This window comes from Trematomus bernacchii, unplaced genomic scaffold (genome assembly GCF_902827165.1).
Source record: "Trematomus bernacchii unplaced genomic scaffold, fTreBer1.1, whole genome shotgun sequence".
NCBI lineage: Eukaryota > Metazoa > Chordata > Actinopteri > Perciformes > Nototheniidae > Trematomus > Trematomus bernacchii.
The window spans coordinates 260,579-268,235 of NW_022987776.1; positions in this window are offsets into that span (position 1 = coordinate 260,579).

Genomic DNA, 7,657 nt, shown 5'->3' on the forward strand with positions numbered 1-7,657 from the left:
GATTATTTCTGAAACAGCATGGAGCTCAAATGCTTTTTCTCTTGCGGGTTTATCACAAGGTGAGTTCCTTTTTTAATTTCCTGCTTTTTAAACACATGTGCTCTCCAGTACAGGTTAGCTCTGAGTGTTAGCGATGCTAATGTAAACAAAGACGAGATTACATCCAAAACACGCCAGGCATTGTTTCTGATAGCAACTCTCTGTGGGTCCACCATCTGAAATTACGTCATATCGGCAGCAAATCTGTATCCGCTCGTTGTTCCCCCGTTTTTAAAAGATTTGGGTACGGAGGAAAAGAGAGAGGGTTTTATTTTCTGACGCTGCGTGAGTTCCCTGACACACCGGGGACACATGTTGATGTATAAAAGACATACAAAAGTGCATTTTGCATGATAGGTCCCCTTTAAATATTTGTTCTTTTTGAATGTTGCTGAAAAAACATGCAGTAAATCTTTGATCTTTTCTACGACATTGCTTCTCGCTGTTTTCGGTCCCAGGAGACCAAACTGAAGATTCTCTGAATCAGGAACTGAAGCTTACAAATCTTTATTTGTATTTTTTGTAAATATAGTTTGGTCTTTTGATATGTCTTTTGTTATATGTATTTGTGATTTTTTTAGTTTTTTTGTGTGTTTTATGAAATATCTTTTTGTATGCTGAAATGTTGTTTTTTACTTACCGGCTACCCTTGTCGGCAACGTGCAGATACGAAGTTGTGCTATTTGATAGAGATTATAAAAATAAAAAGCTAATCATTGCATTTGGGTATATATGTTACTTGCTGGTCATTTTATAAAACATGTTGTGTCCCTAGAATTATTTGTTAAACTAGAACCAGAGAGACTATAAATAACCAGTTAATTAATTATCTACGATTGTTATATAACTAGGTTGCATAACATATTCCAAATAGCTACTCAAGTCCTGATTTATTTTTTATTATCTTTGCTTTTTAAATGCCTTTGTATAATCCTCTGTATTTGTTCTTAAATGTCTTCGATTTTATTTTGTAAAGCACTTTGGGTTGCCGTGTGCGGTAAGGTGCTATATAAATAAACTTGCCTTGCCTTGCCTTGAATGCTGTGATTGTTAATAGAACAAGAGATAGCAACATGTGGGAGTTGGGCTGTTGTCAAAGATTGCCAAATGTTAAAATGTAGAAGAATCTATTTAGCTGATAAGCCAAACTTACAACTAAAAAGGTTCAAGGGTGGTGCTAAAACCTCCACTGCTTCCACTGTATATATGTGAGAGATTTGCTCCAGTTTGTGACTCTTACAACCTCAGACCCAGTGCCTGGATACGGTTCCAGGTTCCTGCCGTGAGGACTGAGGCTGGAAAAAGGAGTCTTTTTTCATTATGGTCCTTGGTCTTGGAATGACCTTCAATCACGCCTCAAACTGACAGCACTTGTCCCTATAGCCTGTTTTAAATAGAAGTTGTCTGAGGTCCTCACCACCAGCTGCTCTTGCAGTAATAAGTAGTGCACCTTTCTTACTGTCCTAATGTGCACAATGTAGTGACTGCTTTTCGTCTTTTGTTTACTTAATTGTGTTCTCTGTATTTTACATGTTTGTGTTATGTGTAACGTTGCTGCCTTCTTGGCCAGGTCAGCATTGTAAATTAGATTTTATCTCAATGCTTTTTATCTCGTTGAATAAAGGTTCAATAAAAACCACAGGAATAAAGATGTCAGTCAATAATAATGGCAACTGTGATCTGAGTTCACGCTGCACAGGGCGCAAGCAGTTTTCCACACAACAGGAGTCTTTATCTAACAGCTCTGAGGCTTCCTGTTACTACCTCCTACCCTGCCTCCTACCTCCTACCACTGACCCTGCCTCCTACCACTGACCCTGCCTCCTACCACCTACCACTGACCCTACCTTCTACCTCCTACCCTGCCTCCTACCACTGACCCTGCCTCCTACCACTGACCCTGCCTCCTACCACTGACCCTACCTCCTACCACTGACCCTACCTCCTACCACTGACCCTGCCTCCTACCACTGACCCTACCTCCTACCACCTACCACTGACCCTACCTCCTACCATTGACCCTGCCTCCTACCACTGACCCTACCTCCTACCACTGACCCTACCTCCTACCACTGACCCTGCCTCCTACCACTGACCCTACCTCCTACCACCTACGACTGACCCTACCTCCTACCACTGACCCTACCTCCTACCACCTACCACTGACCCTACCTCCTACCACTGACCCTGCCTCCTACCACTGACCCTACCTCCTACCACTGACCCTACCTCCTACCACTGACCCTGCCTCCTACCACTGACCCTACCTCCTACCACCTACCACTGACCCTGCCTCCTACCACTGACCCTACCTCCTACCACTGACCCTACCTCCTACCACTGACCCTACCTCCTACCACTGACCCTACCTCCTACCACCTACCACTGACCCTGCCTCCTACCACTGACCCTACCTCCTACCACCTACCACTGACCCTACCTCCTACCACTGACCCTACCTCCTACCATTGACCCTGCCTCCTACCACTGACCCTACCTCCTACCACCTACCACTGACCCTGCCTCCTACCACTGACCCTGCCTCCTACCACTGACCCTGCCTCCTACCACCTACCACTGACCCTACCTCCTACCACTGACCCTGCCTCCTACCACTGACCCTGCCTCCTACCACTGACCCTACCTCCTACCACTGACCCTCCCTCCTACCACTGACCCTGCCTCCTACCACTGACCCTACCTCCTGCCACCTACCACTGACCCTACCTCCTACCACTGACCCTGCCACCTACCACTGACCCTACCTCCTACCACTGACCCTACCTCCTACCTCCTACCACTGACGCTACCTCCTACCACTGACCCTGCCTTCTACCTCTGACCCTACCTCCTACCACTGACCCTGCCTCCTACCACTGACCCTGCCTCCTACCTCCTACCACTGACCCTACCTCCTACCACTGACCCTGCCTCCTACCACTGACCCTGCCTCCTACCACTGACCCTGCCTCCTACCTCCTACCACTGACCCTGCCTCCTACCACTGACCCTGCCTCCTACCTCCTACCTCCTACCACTGACCCTGCCTCCTTCCTCCTACCACTGACCCTACCTCCTACCACTTGACTCAACTATGCCCCTCTCTGTCTGTAAACCAAACGCTAATAAAGCCATATCATTACACTACTGTGTAATTAATTGATGTCTTGTGTTTTGTGATTACTGCCTTGTCTTAGCAGGCACAGGTCCAGGCATAGGCTAGACCAGGGGTGGGCATTTTACGGCCCGCGGGCCACATCCGGCCCGTTGGCCGGCCTTGGCCGGCCCGTGTGAGGTTGATCATAAATTATAACATAATGAAAAAAAACAGCAACCTTTTCAAAATAAAAGCAACACAGCTGTATTGCTTGCATGGCGTAAATACTTTTCTAACTGTGTTGCTTTTATTTTGAAAAGGAAGCTGCTGTTTTTTTTATTTATTTACGTAAATGCGCATGCCGTGAACAGCTACGAATGATGCTGGCCGGCTAGTCCTCGAAATGTCCGCTAAGGGCAAAAAAAGAAAGATCGATACTGAATGCCGCGTTTTCAACAAGACATGGACCGCTAAGTATTTATTTACAGAAGTGAAAGGTAAAGCTGTGTGTTTAGTTTGTGGTGCGCAGGTCGCTGTGTTCAAGGAGTACAATTTGAGTCGCCACTATGCTATCAAACACGCAGATAAATACAAGAACCTGTCTGAGGAAGAGCGGGCAAAGGGGTCGGATGCTTTGCTAGCTAAGCTGCAAAGCCAACAACACATTTTCACAAAACATTCCACATCCAGAGATGCAGCTGTCAAGACGAGTTATGTCTTAAAAGTAAACCGTTTTCGGACGGAGAGTTCATTAAGGAGTGTTTGAAAGTGCCGCTCTCCCGACGCACTGTTACGAGGAGAATTGAGGACATCGCGGGAAATCTGGAGCTTCAGCTGCAGAACAGAGCGGTCAACTTTGACTTTTTTTTCCTTGGCTTTGGATGAGAGCTGCGATGTACGTGACACTGCCCAGCTACTCATCTTCCTACGTGGGATAACTACAGACTTCAAAATCACGGAGGAGCTGGCAGCCATGCAGTCAATGAAAGGTACAACAACAGGGAGTGATTTGTTCACGGAGGTAAATGCATGTGTGGAAAAGTTGGGACTGAAATGGGACAAGCTGGCAGGCGTGACAACGGATGGTTGTCCAAATCTGACAGGGAAAAATGTTGGACTATTGAAGAGAATGCAGGATAAAGTGACAGAAATTAACCCTGAGCAGAAATAGGTATTTTTGCATTGTATTATACATCAGGAAGTGTTGTGTAAGTCAGTGTTAAAAATTAACCATGTTGTTGATGTTGTAACTAAAATAGTTAACTTCATCAGGGCAAGAGCATTGAATCACAGACAGTTTGTTGCACTTTTGGAGGAAAGTGAGACTGAACATCGTGACATACCCTACCATGCAGCTGTCAGGTGGCTCAGCCTGGGCAAAGTGCTGAAAAGACTATGGGACCTGAGAGAAGAGATTCAAGACTTCTGTGTGAAGAAAGGAAACGACATCCCACAGCTTTCAGATGCAGACTGGATGGCAGACCTTGGTTTTGCTGTAGATGTGACTGCACTAATGAGTGAACTAAATGTCTGCAAGGCAAGGGCCTTTTTGTGCATGACATGTACAGTGAAGGCTTTCATGAGAAAGCTGCAGCTTCTCTCAAGCCAAATGGAGGACAACATTCTCACGCACTTGCCAACACTGAAGGAAGCCACACCATCAGCTGATCACCTCCAGAGGTACTCATCCATGTTAGAAGCACTGCATGGTGAGTTTTCAAGGCGATTTAAAGACTTCAAAACAGTTGAGAATGAAATGAACATGATATTTTCCCCATTTACATGCCATGTGGATGATGCACCCAGTGATGTTCAGCTTGAACTCATTGACCTGCAGTCTGACACACTTCTGTCAGAGCACTTTAGGTCAGTCTCACTGCCTGAGTTTTACTCTTCCCTGAAAGAGGAGAACTTTCCACACATCAGGAGACATGCTCAGAAGATGAGGGTCCTCTTTGGATCTACCTACATATGTGAACAGACATTCTCAGTGATGAAGTTCAACAAATCCAGATACAGATCCTCTATCACTGATGATCACCTCTCAGCTGTCCTTCGCATATCCACCTCAGACATTGAACCAGATTTCCGTGCACTTGTTCAAGCCCAAGACAGACTGGATTTTTCTCACTGAACAAGTAAAATTAACTGAAAAACAAAAGTCAAAAGCACTAATTTCTTTTTGTATAAAGCTGATTCATTTCTTATCTTTAACATACTGTAAAACACCTTTTCAGTATTGGTATATTGAGCAGAATTAAGTTCAACTTATTTTTGATTCGGCCCCCCCAACACAGCTCGAGTTTCTGAAGTGGCCCCTTGTAAAAAATAATTGCCCACCCCTGGGCTAGACTCTAGTACAACCTGCCTTTTGAATAATAATAATTACTGTATTTATTTTATATATATATATATATATATATATTAACATCTTAAAAGCGTTATTCATATTAATAAGATGTAGACCCAGAATGTAATAATAAATTCCTTTAATATGAAATGAAATTCCTTCACAGCTGCTTTTTGCTTGGAAGAATATCCATGTTCACTTTTTTAGTTAAAGACTTTAAATACATAGTCACCTTAGTTTATAGTTTACTCCTATTTTATTTCTCTTATCTTATAAGCGTTGCTCTACAGAGGAATATTATTAGAGTGAAGACCTAAAACCCGCTTTAACAAAAATGTATAGAAAATGGGATTATGTCCAGAATATAATTGGATTAAAGTAGGGGGAAGAGTGACTTCGGTGCAGAACCACATTCCAGGTGTTAATGGAGAAAGAGCTTTGAGTATTCGACAGGTGAAAGCATTTTGTGTGAAGGCAAAGTCATCAGTAATCTATAGAGTGGATTTCTAACTATCCTAAAAATGTGTAAAATGTATAGAAATGATTTTGAATAATGTGAAGCAGGGTGAAGGTCAAAGAAAAGAGAGGAACAATCAAAGCAGATTCATTATATTTTAATCTTTCTGTAAAGGAAATCATATAAATTAAAACTTGGTGATTTGAAAGGAACTTAAAGAACAGGTTATCTGTCGACAGAGGTCAGAGGTCATCATAGAGATTAGTAGAAGGGCAGAAAACAGTCGATGAAGAAGAGCGAGATATCCAATCACTGACGTATTATCAGCGTGTTGTGGGACACCATCTCTGAGAAATATTACAATTGTGTTTTTTTATTTACCTTTTTTCCCCTCAATCTGCTGCAGCCATTTCCTACATTTCAAGGGAGACCTGCAGCATATAGGTTCCACATGAAACATAAAAATGTTTTTGCACTCTTTTTAGTTAAGGACTTTACATTTATATTAAATTATAACTACATTTCACAACACTGAATTGTCATTTAAATACTTGTCTAGTAAAACCTGCCTTTTTAATAATCATGATTGTATTTATTTTATATGATGAACCGTGAGCTTGTGTTGATGCTATGACAACACGATCGCTTCAGTCAAATGAATAAAGTTGGGAGATACATTTGATTTAAATTCATAGATGCATACAAATGTTATGGTTTAAATCAGGGGTCGGCAACCTTTTTGATATGAAGTGCCATTAAAAAAAAGAATTATCAACGGGGGGGGGGGGTTGAGGAGCTTGACGCTCATGAACTATCAACAGGAGGGCGGGGGGGCCTCGCTGCGTGGAAGCAGTGTGTGGACCTGTCAGCACAACTTACAGGATGCCGAATTTAACAAACACATTTAAATAATTGGTTTAAACGGCATAATAATAAGGACGATCGTCCGTTCTGTGATTCTCCAGAACACACATGTTATGATATTAGGATGCAGAGTGAGATGAGATCGCTGTCCCTTTAAGAGAGAGAGAGAGAGGTGTGGCGTGCGCACGTGTGTGTGTGGATGGTAGAGCGAGAGTGAGCGAGCGTGTGTATGTTTCTGGAAGTGAAACGAGGCAGCAGAAAAACAGAGGTCTGTGATGTATTTTGTGAAACAGAAGAACAGCTAAATAAATGCAACGGCCTCCCAAGAAGAGCTCGCCTCTCTCCAGTCATTTAAGCTAAAGTGGGTTATTGAACCTGAAGCTTGTTGCTTCTGCCCTCCTCGACTACGGTCTGGGAGCCGACAGGAAAGTTCAACACACAGATGGCCAGTCCGCCCCTTTGTAGCATATTATTTCAATGAGAGATGAGCAGATCGCCACTGGGCTTTCAACTAAAGACACACACAGCCACGCAAAAACTGCGGCATTTGTAAAGCTTCTTGTGGGTACTGCAATTTGTGAAGTGCTTTCCTCTGTGGTGAAACGATCAGCCCTGTGAGTATGTGTTCGCCCTACCATATGTGTTCTGGGTCCGTCGCTTACCAATGACGTCACGCATTGTGATTGGCTGTACGGTAATCGCACGCTGATTGGTGTAACTAGGGGCGCTGACTAGGGTATACCGGGGGTCTGACTCTGATCAAAGGATGAAGCTGTTAACGTGCTGCTACCATAAACTGGCTGTGGCCCACAAACTGAAGCAGAATGATCTAGGGCTGTCCCGAATACCA